At 39.2% G+C, this 20,536-nt stretch overlaps 1 long non-coding RNA gene across 2 annotated transcripts; it reads right to left on the bottom strand.

Moving 5' to 3' along the window:
* Window positions 1–3,123: 3,123 nt before the first annotated feature.
* LOC310882004 lies at window positions 3,124–19,012 on the bottom strand. 2 transcript variants are annotated; one of them, XR_014572743.1, is made up of 3 exons: window positions 18,874–19,012; window positions 6,741–6,806; window positions 3,124–3,318 (listed from the first exon to the last, which is right to left on the bottom strand). It is a non-coding gene; the product is annotated as an uncharacterized lncRNA (long non-coding RNA). The 2 variants fall into 2 exon arrangements; XR_014572744.1 differs by lacking the exon at window positions 18,874–19,012 and adding an exon at window positions 6,904–7,044.
* Window positions 19,013–20,536: the final 1,524 nt, after the last annotated feature.

The raw sequence follows: 20,536 nt of genomic DNA on the forward strand, positions 1-20,536 counted from the left end.
GACAGGAGGGACCTCCAGTGGCAACCCCCCACTAAACGTCCAAGGATGGATGAACACCTAGCAGTGGAAGGGAGCACCATTAAGAAATGGGTGCATAACCATCAGGTGCGCCCCAGGAGGAACAACTTCCATCCAATGCGTGGAGGCCAACCCAACAAGTGGGTGCGGAACATCAAGGTGCCTCCTGCACAAGACAACACGCGGCCTGTGAGCAGGTACCCACCCAAAGAATGGGGGCAGACCAGCAGGGTACCGGCTCTGGAAGACAACTTCCACAGAAGGCACGGGGGCCCACCAACCAAATGGGTGCAAACTATCAAGGGGACACCTGCAGAAGACAACACCCAGTCCCTGAGACAGCCAAGGCACGGCAGCCGGCCAAATGAAAGGCTGCAGACCACCATGGTGCCACCTGCAGGAGAAAACAGCCAGCCCAGGAACAGCTGCCAACCACAAAAATGGGTGCACACCAGCAAGATGCCACCATTGCAGCAAAAGGTCCAGGTCGCGAACAGGGACCCCCACAAAAAATGGGTGAGGACCAACAAAGTGCCACCAGCGCAAGTAAACGTCCAGCCCACAAAATGGGATCCATCAAAAAAATGGGTGAAGACCATCATGGTGACACCTGACAGGCAAGACTACATCCAGCCCACACATGGGGACCCTGAGAAAAAATGGGGGAGGACAGGCAACATGTCACCCTCAAAGGACAATGGCCATACCATGAACAGGGACTGGCTGAAACAGCGGGTACAGCCTGTGCAGGTGCCACCCACAGAGGACGATGTCCTGCCCATGGACGTGGACTCTCCAGAAGGTGAGATCCAGCCAAGGCAGGTGGGGCCACCTCCAGAAAGGCTGGCAAGGCCTCACTACGATGCCAGGCCTGGGAGGCGTGCAAGGAATCACCACTCAGGCCATTCCTGGAGGCCGTGGCGTGACACAGAGCCTCAGGCTGGGCCCAGCTCCTTGTCCATGGCTCAGCACCCCGACAGCAGGCAGACACCAGAGCCGCCAAGATGGGAGTCCCACAGGTGGAGGAAGTGGAGATGGCGTAGCGCAGCCGGCCTGCGTTCGTCTCCTGGCCACCAAGAACAGTGAACTTTGAAGTGGTGTTTGAGTCCTCCTTCCCCGTCCCTCACTGCACCCCCATGCAGTCCTGGAGACTGCGCAGGGGGCATCTCTGCTGCACGCCGCCCTCAGGGAGAGGAGCGGAGAGAGCCCGGCTGCCTCGGGGCTGTTGCACCAGCCCATCACACGACAGCTGAGGCCTCGGGCTCAGGGGTCTGCAGTAGGAGGCCCAGGCAGCTGATGGGGGCTTCCCATGAGAAGAGGCAGCCCCCAGTCTCTTCTCAGAGCCCACCTCTGCAACCCCCCAGCCCGCTACCTCAACCTTGCCACGGAAACCCCATCCATGGGGTCGGGCAAGCCTTGAGAAAACCAAGAGAGAGAAGTCCAGGAACCCTCATGGGATTCCCCCATGAGCGTGGAGGGAGCTGGCTGATGCCATTGCAAGGCCACTCTCAGGAATCGTTGCTTGTTCCTGGCAACTGCAAGAAGTGCCCCAAGAGTGCAGGGAAGCAAACGTCACTGCCATCCACAAGCCAGGCATGAAGGAGGACCAGGGGAACCCCAGGCTGGTCACACTCACCTCCTTCCCTGGGAAGGTGCTGGAAGCCCTCATCCTGAAAACCATTACCAGGTGCAGGAAGGACAAGGAAATAATTGGTTATCAAGGTTTGAGATAAGGATGATTTAATTAAAGAGAAAAGGGAGAGAGGGGAGATAAAAGAAAAAAAAAAAAAGCAAAGGCCATGTGCAGAAGCACAGAGAGAGAGAAAAAACAAGTTACTCTCTGCTTTCCATCAATGAGTGATGTTTGGCCACATCCTGGGAAGCAGGGCCTCCATACATGTAATGGTTGTTTGGGAGGACAGACGCTTCCACCACGAAAGCCTCCTCAAACTCCTTTCCCTTTCCCACTTTTTATTGCTGAGTGTGACATCATATTGCATGGAATATCCCTTTGTCAGTTTAGGTCAGCTGCCCTGGTGATGTGCCCACCCCCAGCCTGCTGGCTCTGGGAGCTTGGAGGGAGTCATGATGCAGTGCCAGGATTGCTCAGCAGCAGAAAACACTGGTGTGATACTAATGCTGCTCTAGGTACAAGTGCAGAGCACAGCACTGTATGGGCTGCTGCAGGGAAAGTTAACCCCATCCCAGCCAGACCCAGTACACCTCGCCTTTACAGTCTGTCTGCATTGTTAGTTGTTGTGATTGTCACCATTAAACAACCTTTGGTTTCTTTCTTAACTCTTTTGAGACAATAGCTATATAGCTATTATATATATATAATATATATATTATATATAGCTATACAGCTTCAAAACCAAAAGACACAGATTAAAGAGGTACAGATTATCTGAAAACGATGCATTACAGTCAGTCTGCCTTGTCACCAACCCTCATCTTCAACAGAGATAAAGTTGTCAGTAAGACATTGCTTCTTTCATTGAATTTTACTCAGTTCAGATTCATTTCTATATATTTCACTCATTTTAACTATTTATAAAATATTTTTGCAATAGTTTAGAAGTAGCTGACAGTGTTTGGAGACTACCCTACAAAATCTCTCTACCAAGAAAAAAATACAAATATTTCCCTAAAACTGTCAATCAGCCTAAGATAAAATAGCATCAAGAACAGCACAACCGGTGTTTTAACTTGGGATGCCATCTCTATCTCACCTTAGTCTTCCCATGGGCTGAAGTGCCAAGACAAATTAACAGCTCAGATTGCCTCATATTCATTGCCAGGTTAGCCTGAATTAGATCATTCAAGTGAGCCAGCTGAAGTTACAGAGGCTTATGCTGCAGTATCAGTTGTCTAAATTCACATATCCCATTGCAATCTCATAGCTTTCCCCAGAAAATTTCAGCATGATGTTTTGAAGTTTGATATTCTCATTGCTTGTTACTGCTTTCAAGAAAGCTTCTTGCAAAAATCATTAATAATGTATATATTTTTTTTTGAGAACCTGCTTTAGAAATGTCTACTATGGGTAAAAATTTCTATTTTCCCTTTGAATGTCTTTAACCTGCCCAAATCCCACAAGATTTAAGATAAGAAAATATTAGCCAAAAAGATAGCAGTAGGGTTACAAAAGTGTCATTTATTTCCCCTCTAAGTATCCAGTCAAAAATCAATCCTCATGCACCTGCAGGTTGGAATTTGTCCAATATTTGCAGACTTGGTAACTGCTCTAGCTGCATTGTGCATCCTCCAGACAGTGCATGGCCAAAATGGGTTCTGCTCCTGCAATTGTTTTGAAATGGAACAAATGAATAACAGCAGCAGTTCATGTCAAACAGAAGCTGTAGCAACAGAACCCAGGAAAATATTTTTAGAAGATGTTAAAATTGAAGTTTGCTTTTAGGTCATACAATTGTGGATCAGCGAGGAAATGACAGAAATAAAAAAGTGGCACCTTATAATTTAATGATTGAATAAAACAATTATGGATCATCTGAGAATAAGACATTTAAAACAAAAAAATGTTTTACATTAAAATTTCAGGAACATGAAGCTTTTGGGAAGAAAGGAATAAAATGAAATACAAAAAGGGCATCATCTTCATAGGCAACATATGTATCACCAGGAAATTCCTAAGGAAATAGCAGCAAAAAAAAAGAGGAAAAATAGGTATATCAGCTCTGAGATACAGTAGGTTTGCTATTCATTTTGAAAAAGCGACCACAAAAAAAATAGAGAAGAAACTGTAAGACAAAAATAGCCCTTTATAAAAAAAAAAAAACCAATGCCAATCAACAAACTCTTTCTCTGAGGTATTTTTTAGCCTATAAAAAACAAGAGTTACTGGAAAATTAGACTGCAGGAAAATACTGTAGAAGCAATATTAAATTTGTGTAAGAAAACAAAGAGATGGGCAGGCTCACAATATATATTGGATCACAGAGCTAACAGTAAAAAAACACTTTGTAATCAATAACATCAGAGCACAGGTGGAATGTTCACATGTGTAATACCTGGTGTCCCAAAATAGCACACACAGAAATAAAGGCCACCTAAATGAAGCGATTAATCTGTTTTGTAAGTGCATTATTCAAGCCAAGGTTTGAACATACTGGGTGATTTAAGACAGCAGTGCAATATATTTCAGAGCTACAGGACTTGGATCAAACCAAGTGCCTAACTGTGTTTATTAAGCTGGTGCCCACTGCCTCTCTCACAACAAAATATACACAACAGCTGAGCTGATACTTTTTTTATTTATTTATTGTTTTTGTTTTGTTTGTTTTTGAGATTAAAGTTTAAGACAAGCATGCATTCGGCTCAACTCCTCAACCCCTCTGGAAATGAATCCTATGAAGCAATTTGTTCCTAGCTATACCAGAGTGCTGAACAAGGACACTGGATGATTAGTGATGCCACCACAAGGGAGATATGGAACTCCACAGGTACAGGGGGGAAGAAAGGATACATCAGAATCTGAAGTTTACTTAATCATTAAACCATGCTTCATAGCAGAGCTTTGAACATCTAAAATCACATTCACATCTCCAAAAAGACAGCTTGATCAACATGAAATTATCTTGAAAATTACGAAACAGATACAATGAACGTGTCGTTTTTGTTTGCCTTGCCAAGTCTAGAAAAATCTGAATCTTAATAAGGCATCAAGATACAGAAGACATAAGACAGCAGTGATCCATCTTTACTGCCCAAATCCATGAGCACTGGCTTCATATGTGTACTGAAAGATTAACAATTAGATCATATGGGCAGACATGCAGCACCGAGGCAATGATGCTCTCTTGAACCCCTCAAATGACAACATGATTGGGAATCATAAGCTTCAGTACCAATAGTAAAGCTTACGCTGTAGAAAGTCACAAATGAGCTACTTCCCACAAATTCAGGGAGTATGTGCCAACAGATCATGAATATTGCTGTTATTGATAGGGTTTTAGATTGAAGCCTTATGTCAGAAGACTGAAACCATAGTCCATGTGTTTTGCAAGGGGATGAACAGCAAAATGTAGAATAACCTCACAAAGTACTTGGATTTGTAAAAAGGGGGGAAACAATCTGCCTAATTTATATTTTTGTTATCCTTAGAAACAACTGTAATTAGTCGAAAGCTAAGAGATTAGCTTTAATAAAAGAGGGGAAGTGCTGGAACAGAACCAAGAAAAACAGTAACTTTTTATGGTTCTGAAACTCTTCAAACAACATGCCAAGTTGCAACTTCAGTATTTTGTGGGATGCATTTGGAATTCTATCATCAGATATGTGAATCCAATATGATCCTTCAAAAGCAAAAATCAGCAGTATGCCATATGCTGTATATCCTAAGCACTATTCAAAATAGCCTCATTTCATTTGACAGTACAAAGAACTGTCTGGATTTTGCATCTTTCTTTGGCAGACCAGATAGACTTATTACCATGTTTGTTTCAAGACAGAAAAATCACATCCAGCCTTGTGCTGCAGTCATGAAAAGAATGCAAACTGGAGAAATACTAATAATATTCTTCATTTGAGGTTTTGGGAGATGTAATATTCATATTATATTTTGGTCATGAAGGGTCAATTCTATACTTTACTTTTGAAAGTAAACAGCTTTTCTCAGTGTGCAAAACCCAGAGGCTAGTGCATAAACTCATCTGGTTAGTTTTTTTTCTAAAAAAAAAAAAAAGCTTTTAGCACAAGCTAAATGCAAAAATGCAAATAATGAATTTTGTATTTATATATTTTTTCTAAAGAAAAAGCAAAATGCTAAAAATCTATATTACAGTCACAACCATGGTCTCTGGGCATGCGGTCCACAAACATGTGACAATTACCCACTACCAAAAAGTCTACTGTTTTCACAGTTGACATTTCAGACTTTCCACTAGTTTCGATGTGTTAGTCAATGTGAGGTATACTGTGGATTATTACTGTCCAGTAACATTGATCATGGAAGATGCATGGAAGACGATCACCTGGAAGTTCTCACTTAGGCAAAGCTTAAGCAAACTTCCCGCATTTGTAACCATACCAACACAGAATATTTTAAATGTTGCAGAATGGTGTGTGATATGTATAGCCATGCATAGTACTTGAGTTGTGAGATCAGCAAAGAACCACTACTTCCATACCAACAATTCTCAAGAGACTGAAGCAAGATTTAATAAGCTAAAACACAACATTTTTATTGATCTGCACTTGATTTAAATACAGCTGTGCAGTACAAGTCTTACACGAGCCTAAGAACACGCCCGTGCTTCCTGACTGAACTGTGTATAGTTAACTAACTATAGTTAGTGTATTTGCATGCCCAGAGACCTACCTGAGAAAATAACCGCATCCTGAGATCAACCACATTTCGGTCAGTGTTCCAGAAGGAACAGATTTCAGTTCCCAGGATACTGACTCAGAAATAAGGTAAATTAAATTGCTGTAGTAAGGTAAAGAAGTAGGAAGCCAGCCTTATAATGGATGATTATAACCTGGAAAGCAGTAAAAGGGGTACAGATTGCTGTGGTGGAAGTCAGGAGGAGCTCACTGAAATTACACATACATCCAAAACATGATTATGAACATAAAGAAACATACTGTGATGGAGTCATGTATTATAGCAAAACTCATCTGATGTTGCAGAAAACAACTCAAAAACAAAACAATAAAAAGACCTCTTTTCTATTGCATATTGAAGAAAGAGGTAAACTCACCTCTGGCTCTCCAGAGAAGATAGCAGATCCTGCTCTCCTCCAGTCTAACAGCAGACAGAAAGGAACCTATAGGGTATGTGGAGCAAACAACAATATAACCACGTGCATCTGTGTGAAAGAGGTTGAGAGATGCAACCTCCAAAATGGTCATCAGTACAAGCACCTTAATCTCCTGGAAATCATCATTAGGATACATTAGTTTCCTGCCAGAAGAGTGTTTTACAGCTAGGTCTACCACCAGTAACAGGGATTTGTGTTTCTGGTGAGGCATCGTGGCCATCTTAACAGGACACAAACAAGCCACACCCCAGTCTGGCAAACCAACAGCTGTTCTTGGTTTGTTAATAAGAGTTTTGGCTAATATCAGATTAAATTGCTTTGGATTCATATTGGTGACAGAAGCATGAAGAGAATGTTCTCTAAATCCAGAGCCTATATATTTTTAATATGGATCCTCACAGTTAATAACTTAAAACCACATACAGATTAAAAAGCTAAAGTTAATACTGTGCTTATATTGAGAGGCTTATTGCTTTTTCTTATGAAAATCTAAGTTGATTGACCCAGTTTTCAATTTTTCAATTAATCAATTTAATCCAAACAGCAGGAAAAAATTTCCCATTGATATAAACTAGTACTTCTTCTGACACATTTTTCTTAGGTACACTATTAAGACGGGAAAATTGGCAAATGCATCTAATTACATACAGAGGTTTGGGGACTTCAGAGTTTCAAGGGATATATGATTGACTGCAATATATAAGAAATAAATTTGGGTTAAACAAATGAGTAAGAAATAGATGTGGGGCCAGGGATAAGAAAGTGGGGAAGGAGCAAACAACAACAACAAAAGCAGTTATACAGAAATAGAGTGTAGATTTTTGTAAGTAATGAAAACAGATTTTTAAAATACCTTGTGGCAGTTCTAACAAAGGGCCACAGAGTGGTATATTATTACTCCTTACATGAATGATCTACTAGGTCTACAGCTGAGGGCAAAACAGGCAGTGTTATCCATTGCAGAGTCTTTAATAAGACAATGTGAAGTTCAAGTTGCACACCACACAATATTTTTCTCCTCTGTTCAATCTATATTAAGTCGATACTCTGCTAAAACCTAACATTTGTTGCATTTTTCCAATTTAGTTTCTGTCAATGTCCCCTAAAAGTGCTGAGCCCATCAAACTGACATCACCCACACAAATTTCAATAACAGTTCTGTAGTGAAAATGCCATTAAACAGAGACTATGCTTTGAGGAAACAGCTCAGCTTCTCATTCACACTACATCTGTTAAAACTTGTCTTTTCATCAGGAACTGAAAAAGTATACAAAGATGCACACTACAGCAATGCTCAGAGGCTCCCTTCCCTTTTTATTGATAGCGCAGCAGGAAAGAATAAGGACCGTTACAGTAGGTGTCTGCAATGAAGACTAACCAAAAATTTTAACCAAGTATATACAGAACAATTTCAACAGCTGCAGAGCTATCTAAACTGCTACATTACATGCACAGCTGCTTCTAGTCCCTTCCTCTTGATTTTAAACGTTTTTTTGAAGGCTGTTAATATCTCGAAGTTTTCTATTCAATACTTCAGCTAACTACACAACCAAATGCTTTCTGTTCTTATTTCTCCCTCCATCCCCCCACCTTTTTTTTTTCCCCTGAAATTTTTCATTCTGTAAGATCAGCATGTAAATGGCCGCAAGCCATTTTAGAGGATATCACACAAAAGCATGTTGAGGGGGTGGGAGAATCAGCATAGCTTGTTCCTCCTCCTTTACCTTAGCACCAACCCAGAAGCTGCCTTAACAAGAAGACTTGTATTGGCTTCTGCAAACTTACAAGCCATCAGAAAGCCAGAGAGGTTTCTAGATCTCTCCCTCCTTCCCTCCTTCACCCTGCAAAGTGATACCTAAGCCTCTTAATTCTGTTTAGCCCAAGAGACCAAGAGTTTAACAATAATAATGCTTAAAGCTTAAACACTGAGTTCCTTAAAATTATTTAATGACATCCCTCTTTTAATGAATAGAGAATATGAACACTTATGATTTCTCCTTTGGAATAAGTTTCTATAATAACTACACCTTGACTTGTTACAGGTCAAAAAGAATGAGTATTAATATGAAGACAACAAACCTAACAGTCAGTTAGGCAAATTATACTTTTAAAATTGGTTGAGAAACAGTGGGCCCCACTGACTGGGGTTTGGCCTGATTTCACAGGACATAAGCTTCAGATGCAACTGAAGTGGAGTTCAAGACAAGAAAGAAAGGAGGCAAACCTCTCAAGTCAGCCTGAACACCTATCAAAAGCACACAAAAATCCAGATCATGCAGAGCTCGAAGGCTTATTGGAATGCTCAAAAATCTTTCCAAATAGCAGTTGAATTCAGAGAAACACAAGATATAATGAATGGAAACATATTTTGTGCCATAAAGAGAAAAAAAACATTGAGTCAGATGGAAAATATTTTCTGGCATCATGTAAGCTTTTGTGTTAAAACACATTACAGAAATAATCAACCACAAAACACATAACTAAAATGAAAGTAAAAAGGCAAATTAAATGTGAGGAAACAGCTTAAACAGTAAATCATACCTAGCATGCACATTTAGAACACCAAGACCTTATCTAAGTCTCATCCACTAACACATTATGTACTATGTTATCTTTCAGATAACAACTTATTCATCGGGACAGAAAAATTTGATATATATCTTCCAGTTCAAGCCAATAGGGAGACTCTGCCAAGTTTTCCTGTATAAATCACAGCAGTCTTGTTTTTATCAGGCCACAAAATGTGAGAGAAAAGATTACTTTGATAATACAGCATAAAGAAAAAAAGGTCAGTTCTTGAACCTTTTTAAGATACCACAAAATCTATAGTGATTCACTGCAAATACTAAGTGGTTGTATTTAGATGTGAAAAGACTTACACACAAAAGCTCACCAACTCACAAAATAACTAACCAAACCCAACCAAGCAGCAGTATGCATAAAACCTGGTATGACTACAGGCTGATTTTGGTCCCAGTTTTCTTTTTGATTAAATAAATTATGTTTTAAAGTAAACAGTATGTAGAGGGGTATATAAGTATATCTACCAAAAGATGCTTAAGTATTTTGGAGGGACAACATAAAGGAACATAAAAGGATTAGCAAGAATCCATTTTTTATGCCAGTCAAACCAAGAGTTTCTGGATTCTTACTTGGTACTCCAAATTTAGAAGAGTGGAAATAACTCTAAAATATGAAGCATCAGAAAAGTTCCATTTCTACATTTTAAAATAAATGCTTCTGATTCCCTCCGCCCCCCCCCCCCCCCCAAACATACGCTAAGCAGGTTTTATATAGGTAATCTCTATACATTAGGAATATATTTAATTTTTATTCCAGGTTTCTTCTGTCCATTCAAACTGTGCCTGTTCTGCAATGCAGTAGTAATTACTTCTACTGTATGAGTACAGTCTTATTCCCTGTCTTCCTCAATAGCATTTACTGTGACAACTGAAAAGATGGTAGACTTGTTTATCTCATGTAGCTATACCATTTCTGTAAGGAAAGATATTTTGCTTTGATGGTGCAGTAGTACAAGGGAATCAAAATGATGCAACATCTCTAAAATAATGGAGCAGGCAAAGGTCAAGGATTCTTACTGAATTTGAAAGATTACAGCAATAAAGGTTTTAGAAAGCACTCTGGAAGTTGTATGGAAAGGATATCACTCTCTCCTAAATTTTAAAACTATAAAAGCTAACCTGCTGCACCAGTAAACTGCAGCATTTCCAGTATAAAAATAAATCTTAGAATTCATGTAGGAAAGAGGAAAATGGGATGGAGAGTGGGAAAACATCATTATCACTGTCTTCATCCTTATTGACAGAGGTAAACATGAACTTGATCCACAGAACATGACAATCAAATGAAGCCATACACTGGGGGTTTGGTTCTCCCCGCCCCTCCCTATTGGTCGATGTCCTTTATGGGAATGTTTCTCTTATCTTTTTCTTTAAGAAATTAAATATCACCTTTCTCTCACTCCTCTACCTGTCTCAAGAGATGGATGGGTTCCAAAACCAGCTGTGTTTGACTCCCCAGCAACATATTCTTGTTGTCAAGCCTACATGAAACCGCTTGAGCAGACAATATTGAACAAGACAAGTTCTCTTCATGGTTCTTAAAGAGCAATGAGATGATGGAGAATTTTGCCAAAGCAAGCACATCTAGACTTTATACAATAACCTCCAACATCTTCTTCCAGTAAGAAGAATAAACTTCCCACTACGTAAAGGTGAGGAAAAAATAAAATTATTTTATAAGATAATAACTAGAAGGAGAGGAATTTGAAAAAGAAACAAAAGAAACTGCAGCAAAAAAACCAACAACACTGTCAGCATTGCTTGTGGTCTAACAGGAAGGTTCACAGTTTTATAAGGCAGAAGGTAATGTCGTTACAATATTAGATAGAGACAAACTACTTTGCCTTCAGCCTCAGTTTATCCACAGAGGAAATGGATTATTGCTCTGAAAGCTACAGCAATTTCTCTTTATTGAAAGCGTTCACATTAAGGTAAGAACAAGCTTATTTATATGTTTCAAGCTTATTTATAAAGCAAAAGTAATGTTAATGCATTTACCTCTTAAGAATGTCAGGTGTTAAAAGAGAGAATTCATAAAATGCTTACTGATGTTAAACTTGTTTTGCAATCTAAGGCTTTAGTTGCCATACTGAGCACAAAAGCGTATCATATATTAAATCTTCAATTTAGGATGAACGAATTTCTGCTCACCACGCACAACTCCAGTTATGATGTGATTTCAATCAGAAAAACAAAACAAAAAAAATTGATTGTGATCCTATTAAATTAGGAAAGATGGTCTTCCTGCTTTGATGTCTACAGCTTCAATACTAACAGGTGTTAACAACCACCGGTGTACATTATGTTCATTAATTAGGACACATTATGTTCATACCTCTGTGGGCATCCTGTGCCAGTGCTCAGTCAACCTCACTAGGAGGAAGTCTTTCCTGATGTTCAGGACAGAATCACACGTGTGCCAATTTGTGTCTACTGCCTTTCTTCTGTCACTGGCACCACTGAAAAGAGCCAGGGTCTCTCATCTTGATTCCCTCCCCCCAGGTATTTATATATATTGATGAGATCCCCCTGTCCAGGCTAAACAGTTCCAGCTCTCTCAGCCTCTCTTCATATGAAAGACTGGCCTGTCTCTTAGCCATCTCGGTATCCTTGCACTGGACTTGCTACTGTAAATTCTTATTTTTCTTGTACCGGGGAGCTTGTTGGGTTGACACTGGGCAGCACCTCAGCACCACACAGCTACTTGATCACCCCTCCACCAGTGGGGCAGGGGAGAGAATAGGCAGACCAAAAGCAGGAAAACAACTCATCAGTTAAGATAAAGAATTTAATAAGTGAAAGAAGGGGGGGGGGGGAATAACATGAAGGTATTCAATAATAATTTTTTCAGTAAGATCCACAAGTAGACTGATGCCCAACCACTCTGAGCAATGGCTACTGGTGGTGCTTGACTATCCCTCATCAGGTTGAGCAGCCAGGATGAAGGCTGCAGGCATCCTTTGAACAAGGACAGCTGACAGGTGTTTAGAAGCTGCTAGAGCTACCCTTACTTATTTTCTTAGCCCCACATAGCAACAGACACCCTCAAGTTCCTTGCAGGGCTCCCAGGATTTCTTAGATTCCAGGCTAAGTGCCCAGATGCTCTAGATCTCAAAGAAGCAGTGCCCAGGAACTGGTGTATAGACTGCTGGTGGATAGGTCTGGTGCCTAGCCTTTGGGAACTGTGCTCTGACACCTCAAGTCAAGCCAGCAAGACAAAATCTATTTCATGGCTGCAACATTTTGTCCTTCCACGCCATTCAGCAATTTTATGTTTAAAAAATACATGATTTTATTTTTAAAACCTGTTTTTATTAAAGCAGAGGCCATTTTCACACAGGTTGGCATAACACCTGAGCTGATCCCCTGCAACCTGGGAGACTAGTGTGCAGCCTCTTCAGACTAATCCAGGCAACATATGGGGGTTAGTGAGACAGTCATCATGCCTGGTGTTGCACAAGGGAGGAATAGTCTGGGCTGCATTGTTCTTCCTCGGTTGGTATTAACCAACTGGCTTTTACCAGCAATCAATTGAACTGGTCAGCTGCACAGCATGTTTTAATAAAATTTTTTGTGTTTAGCATTTGGACCTTTTTCCAACACATTGCTCTCTTCAGGACAGAGAGGTTATTCATTAGTTGACAGCAGAAGCCAGGCAGGCAGTTTACAGATTCATGCTCCTTAAAGATTTTCAATTACACTTTAATGATAATTCTTCATGCTGGTACAGGACAAAAGTTGAGAGTTGACAGAAGTGAAACGGTTCAAAGAGTTTAGGTATGAATGAACTGGCAACACAAAGCAAGAACAGCAGGGAAAAAATAAGAAGAGCTATTAGTTGGATAAATCAAGAAATCCTTCAGTAACACAATTTTGGTGGTAAAATTTTCAGAAGCTGTTGACTGACTTGGCAGACAAAACATGTTAAGTTTCCGTGGACTGAGATTTCTAAGCAGGTGAATCACATTCAAAAATGATAAAAGCTGGCTAAATCTCAAGTGCTTCTGAAACTTTTACCCACAGTTACTTCAGGTCCTCCAATTCAGACATTGATGCAGACCAGAGGGATTATGGTCATTCACAGGGTTTCACTGGGAGGACCATTTATTGCTGCAGCATGAGGCTAGGCGTTTTGGCATGCTGGAAGCACAATATAAGGAATGAATTAGTATCTGTAATGAAAGCCCTTGCATGCATCCCTATCACCATCAACTTTTAACAGCATGTTGATTGCCAAGGCAAAAGCATCACTTATCATTCACAGAAATCTTAAATTTCAAACTGGTTATTCAGGTTCCTGTGCCATAGCTTATATTAGTCATACTGTGTGTCTATGACAGGGACAAACAGCTTTAAAATAATGTCCAGCAGTCAAGATTTCACTGCATATCCTCTGCGGTTATAAAGTATGTTACATGTAGGCAAACAGTACTTCAGCATTTCACAGATAAATACATACACACTTTTATCCTTAACAGCTATTCTATTCTGACAAAAAAAAAAAAGCAGCAGCAGCTTGAGTGGCATTAAAATGAACAGAAAGTGCAAATAAAATTCAGATTTATTTCAGTTTCATTTCTACTTAACTGCAGTTATTCATAACATCTAAATGCACATTCACTGCAGTTTCTAGGTGCAATATAGTAGTTTTTATGCAGCTAAAATGAGTTTATGTACAAGAGAATTGCCACAAGCCAATTCAAAACTGCTTTTCACAACCCCTTTTCCTAAGTAAGTTGTATAGCAATAATTCTATTTGTGTTGTGTCAGCTGGCCCACAACTACAAATTCAAAATTACCATGAACAAAACTAGGATTAAAAAAGAAAGTATTTGCAGAATCCCTATGAAATAGATAAACACACCACATGCATTAAAAAGAGGAATAATACACAACAGATTATTCTTGCTTTACTTAGAGACACATTTGCTGCATAAACATATATCCGCATTCTTAATCCTAGTACCTTTCTCAATTATTACACCATAAGATTTTAATGCCCCTCAAGCTCAAATTATTAATCACAGTTTGCATAAGTACTCTTTCGTTTGCCTTACGTGCACTTACAAAGACACGGAACTATAAAGGTACGAAAGGACTTCAAGATATGTTCTTTCATTATGGTTAAAGTAGCTTTTTCTCTAGCATTTATAATACATTGGAGAAGGCAGTGTTGCTCCCCATAGTGTTCCACAAAGACATTTTCTTTTGGATTTCTCATAGCTCTTTGCACAGTAATTTCAAAGATGAGGGAATAACCCATTCAGTCTTACTTGCAACTTGCCATCCATGGAGGGAAATACGATTTCTGGAATCAATAAGAAATTCAACTCCAGTGATCCCCAAAACCATCTCTAGGAATAGCCTATAATTTTAAGCTCACTTGATAAGTACATTCTCCTGCATGTGCTTCAGATGCAGCCAGCCCTTGTTGAGTGCAGGAGTCACAAATGGCAGGTTAATTATTTGTACTTTGATAGTAATTGGAGACCTCAAGTGAGGTTATACAGAGCATAGTAAAATGTTATTTCAGATACTCACTGAGATGTATTCAATACTCTGAAGAGCTTGCAAAACAGCTAACAGAAAATAAAGGAAACAGATGCCCAAATAAATGAAACAGGTGACAGCAAGGGCCAGGAGGAAGCTGAGACAGGATTCACTCGTATAGACATGATGACCAGGAAAATGAGCTGCTCACGGCACTTAATGCAAAAGGTCTCAAAACCCATAAACCCAAACTCAAAATTTCAGTTCAACAGCTTAAAAAAAAAAGGGGGGGGGGGGGGGGGGGCAGGGGGAGAAGGTGGAGGTAGGACAACATGACAAAAGAGGTATGCAAGAAGCAGCCCAGTCAAGATGTTTTGAACGTTCTTATTGCTGCAATAAACTAAAATTTGTGCAAAGAACCTCAACTCAGAAAATGATCAATGGCACCCAATCATTATCTGAGCAGAATATTCAAGTAAGACATGCATAAAAAAGTAATTTTGATTCATTTTTGAGAAGTGATGGCATTTAGTGAGATTCAGTAAATTGTCCCTTTCAGCACTAATAACATGTTCATAGCTTTCCCCACCAGACATTACATAATGGCAATATAATAGGATTGCAATGACAATTAAATGATTGCATATTTTAGGGCAATGGAGGGTATCCACTAGGGCATGAACCATTAGCAAAATGGTAACGTTGTTACAGGAATTTTCATGCTTTGGTACAGCAACTGATAAATCGGAAGCACAGGAAGGGAACAGGTATTCAATTCTTGCACCATCTTCACTTAAAAAGGCAGAAAAATGGAAGGTAATAGTGAATCTTAAAACATTCAACAAAAACTGAAGTTTTCTTTCAGCACTTGAGATACCAGCCCTTCCTTCTCTCCTCACCCCTCAAGAAGAGAGGTTCACCTAAGAGTGCTCACAGCTTTCACTAACAAACAGCTCAGAAAAGGCAACAAGGAGGTTTCCTCCTCTTTCCTTCCCCAAATGCCAAGCTGTGAACTCTTAAAGGCTACTCTTCATGTTCCCCTCTAAACAAACAACTGGTCTGCAGCACACACTGCAGATGGGTTAGTAGTAACACCAGGCTGTACAGCTGTGCATTTTTGCCACGCATAGCTGGAAGGAGACTTTCATTTAAAATTTAGTATTGGCGTAAAACGTTTGAATTGACAGCCTGGGAAATAAGACTCTCCATTCAAAGGCAGCAAACAAAACAATGCAAACATCAAACAGTGCTTTGCTTCTGTGGTTCCAGCCTGAACCACAACTGCCACGGCAGAGGTGTAAGCTCATCTTCTCTGGATGACAGTGACCTGCTTTAGGATTTTCCTGAGGCTGACATCAGTGTGATGTGAAATCCAGTTCAACACCAAAGGAGTAGGCAACTACAATCCTTTTCCTCCAGTTACAAACAGTTTTTGGGTACTGGGTGGAGCACAGACCTAAAGTCTCACATAGAACCTGCTGACAGGAGAACTTCATTCCCTGACACCCAGTTGGAAAACCTCTCCTGAACATGACATCTATTTATGGAAGGAAACATGACTGCAAAAATAATAAACGAAGGAAAAAATATTATGTGTTTTTCTACCCAAATTAATGCATGTAACTTCTGCACTAACAATAAGGATAAAGCTAATAATGCACCAAAACCAGAGAGAGTTCAGACTCAGCATAAATCTGGTCATCGGAATTTAGGTTTTTAATATTTCCCTCAGATATCACAACAAGTAGTTCAATGTTAAATGCATGGATAAGTTTAAATGTTGTCAAAACAAGAGTCACCTCGTAGATCTAGTTTACTTCCCCAATGCACAACTGCAGAAAACACTAACATAAGAGAATGCTGAATTCCATCATACAAGAAAGCATACACATTTTTCATCCTTTGCTTAAGAAAAAATGCATTAGAAATAAGTGAAACAGCAACCATAGAAAAAGAATAAGGAGAAAAAAAAGTATGCATGAGAGAATGTTTCTCCTGCTTTCCCCCTATTTGATTACAGCTGGAGGGTAGAAACCAAAAGACATTTGTTATATTGCTGCATAATCCCATTTGCAACAATCACTCTTTGATGTGGTAGATATAAGGGTGCATTAGAATGCCTTAAAGTATTTTTTATCCCTTTATTTTAAGCATACAACTACAGGCTGAGATCAGCTGACAAAATATTTCATAATAACTCTGCAAGCGTTTATGCACATACATAGACACACACACACAGAGTATATATCACATGTGGTTATGCCACTATTTCACAACCTAGAAAACAAGTCAACTAGAATTAAGAACATGTCCTACTGAGAGGGAAAATAACCTACTCATTTTCCTTTTTTGAAATCCACTGAAACAAAAGAAAGAACTAGAACTTTGACCTGTAGAGTAAGAAATTAAATGTCTGTTCTCTACTAAATCAGTGCAATAATTGTTCACTACCTTTTTCAGAGAAGAGTTTGACCCAGAGCCTACCAAGTTCCCTTTCCAATTAATGTAACAACTTCATAAACCAGAATCTAATGCCTGGAATCCTGTTCATCATATCAGTCAGCCCCTTTCCTCCTTTGTTAATGGAAAATACAAATTACAATATTTCAATCAGTATACTGACACTGAAGAAAAGTAAGTCAACAACAATCTTCAGCTCATCAGGGAGGATCTAAACAAATTAACTTTGCCACAATAGAGAGACATCCTGCTTATTAATGACTAGAATTTATCTTCTAGAATGACAACTGAGGCTGAAGCCTATACATTTTATGAAAGCCACTGTATGATTTTATTGAGAATTTTAACTCCCCTTTCATATGTCTCTCCCTAACGTGCAAAACTTAAGTGTTTGAAGTTACATTCTGGGAATTTAAACCTGCAACAGTCTTCATTGTCTTTTCCTTTGTTCCCCAATAACTGGAGTACCACAAAACTACTCCAGAACTAACAGTATCTCCAGAACCATAACACTAGAACAATGAACATCTGCTGGCAGTGCAGCCTGAATGGCATTATTTATTTATTACCCGAAAGGAATACATAATAATCTATACTCCCAGACTTCATTTTCTCTAAGATAGCTCTTAAAAGTTAAGATAACTTAAAATTTAGATAACTCTTAAAAATAGCAAAGTGACTAGCAAAAAAACCCAAAGTTTGAAAAAGGTTGTTTCAGACTTATCACATAACTGGTAGACATTCAGGACTGGATCAAGTGCCTTGGCATACAGGACTCCCTGAGATGTCAACATGTGATTCTACCTAGCGAAAAATAAAGCTTCCAAGGCATTCAAAGCAGTCCGTCACATTCATCCAAAGAGCAACAGAAATGAGATTTGAGAAGAAGAGCAATTTGAGAGCAACATGGGTCCTTGATGGCTTCCTAAATAAATACCAGGTGTTGAAATAGCTTTAAAAAAAGGAACAAATAACCCCCAACACGCACCGCATTTTGGCAAGAACTTAATGGAGCAGATAAAATGATTTTGTATCTTTTCTTCTGTGCAGCTCAGGTTACAAATGCATAAATATAATGCATTTTAGACTAAGAATCTAGTTTCTGTAATCATGTCTTTAAAGGACAAAGCCCACTGAAGAACAAGAGCAACCCATTTAAAAGGAAAAGCAGTAACAAATCAGGATAAATGCATCCAATTATCCAGACAAATATTGTTTCAAAGCAACTCAAAAACCTTGCATGTAAATCCTTTATCTCTAGGAGAACAAAAATAAATATTTACTGTGTGCCAAATAAAATTAAGATGCATTTGGCACTGAAGGGAGAAAAGCCCTTTGAAACATCATATTGCATATCTGCAAAGAGAAGAAAGAGGGTTCTGCAACTGGAAAATGCCTTAAGCACGTTGTTTCACTTTTAAAGCAACTAATGAAAAACTAAGCTTTTGATTAGTTATCCAAATTATTCTTAATTGCAGCAAATATTAAGAAATTACATTATCTTTCCAACAGTTACACTTTGCTAGTCATCAGAAGGGTACCTTGCATATGAGCTCTACAGTGCCTCTGCTTGGCCACTGGAGATACAGGTAGGTTTGCTACCTCCAACCATTTGTTTCTAGCACAGGAAGCCAGGACTTAAGGACAGAACCTGAACATCTCCTAATGTTTTCCAACATTTCTACACAAATATATGTAAACATGCAAAAAAGTTTAAAAAACAAGCAAACAAAAAAAACCCTGCAAACTTATTATGGATGCTGCATGTTTTGTTTATAATAGCCCACAGAGAGCTGAAACCTGGTAACTTATTGACTTCACTCAATTGCCTGAACAATGTGATTGCACACACCTGCATCTCAATTAAGCTTGTCTGCTGCAGTGAGGCTACCTCACTCATTTTTAGATGTAATCTAGGCAGAATTGATCTCCTCCCCTGATTCATTACAAAAGATAAGACAGATTTTTAAACATTCAAAAACATCAGAACACACGTTTGATTTCTGTCTTTGAAAGGAAAATTTCTGCTGTACATGGTGGGTGTAACAAATGTAATATACCTAAAACACAGTCTGCCCCAAAACTAATGATGAGAATAGAGCAGTGAATTTAATTAGGACTTTTCCAATGTATGCCTCGCTAAAATTTGGCCCAAACAATTATGGTGCAATACCTGGGTTGTTGTCTCTGCAGCTAAACAGGAAGAAAAACTTTTACCTAAACATTTTCTTACCTTTTGATCTTTGCTTATGGCACTATGTCCTTTTAGCTACATAAAGAGCACGTTAATTATTTAGATATGTTACATAAGGAAAGAATACAGTTAATACATTTAATGTGCATGTGCAAATTAGCTTGGCACCACTTCTATTGCCTTAGTGTGCACGTTCAGAAATACTTTTGTGACACTGCTCTCTGCAATTAGTTCTTATGTCTCCTTCATTATTTCCTCATCATCTAATTCTGTAATTCATTGTCTTCTTCATCTTGGAAACTAGGACATCTTCTCAGGGCCATGTTATGTAGGATACCCTGTAGACCTGGCACACATTTCAGGGCATTAGCAGAAAGTTGTTTGTTTTTTTTTTTTCCCCATAAATATATGAGCAATGCAATTTTAAGCCCTCAAATAGGTATTTGAGGACTGCCACATTTAAAGTACTTGAATCCAACATACCTCTGTTGTATTAATACACCTTTATGAATGAGGAAACATATGTCTTAAAAAATCAAATAAACAAACAAATAAATAAATATACACATTCTACATAAAATCTGTGTAGTCCATTAGGGTACGGAAGTAATGAGTTGCATATCTGATCTGTTCCATTTTCCTGTGGTATTGCAGCAGGCTGGAGAAATGGGTTTTGAAGCCTTGCCATTAAGAAACAGAGCAGCATCACGGAGCATTTCCAGTTCTCTAATCAGGGCAATCACTTGGATTTAGAGCCTGGCTTTCAGATTTGTGGCACCTGGCCAAAGACTTGAAGAACTGTGCTAAATTTCCATTATATGAATGCAGTCGAGGTACAGAAAAGACCACGAGGTAAGAGTTAGTCCTTCACAGTGACACAGAATAATACAATAACCACATTCCTGAATGTTGGATCTGCCCATATACAGATCTGGCCACCTCTTAACAGTATTGCAGGATTCAGAACTGTTTTCCAATACAATACACAAAGACATATGTGAACCTATAAT

Source organism: Anser anser (genome assembly GCF_964211835.1).
Source record: "Anser anser genome assembly, chromosome: 15".
Classification (NCBI taxonomy): Eukaryota; Metazoa; Chordata; class Aves; order Anseriformes; family Anatidae; genus Anser; species Anser anser.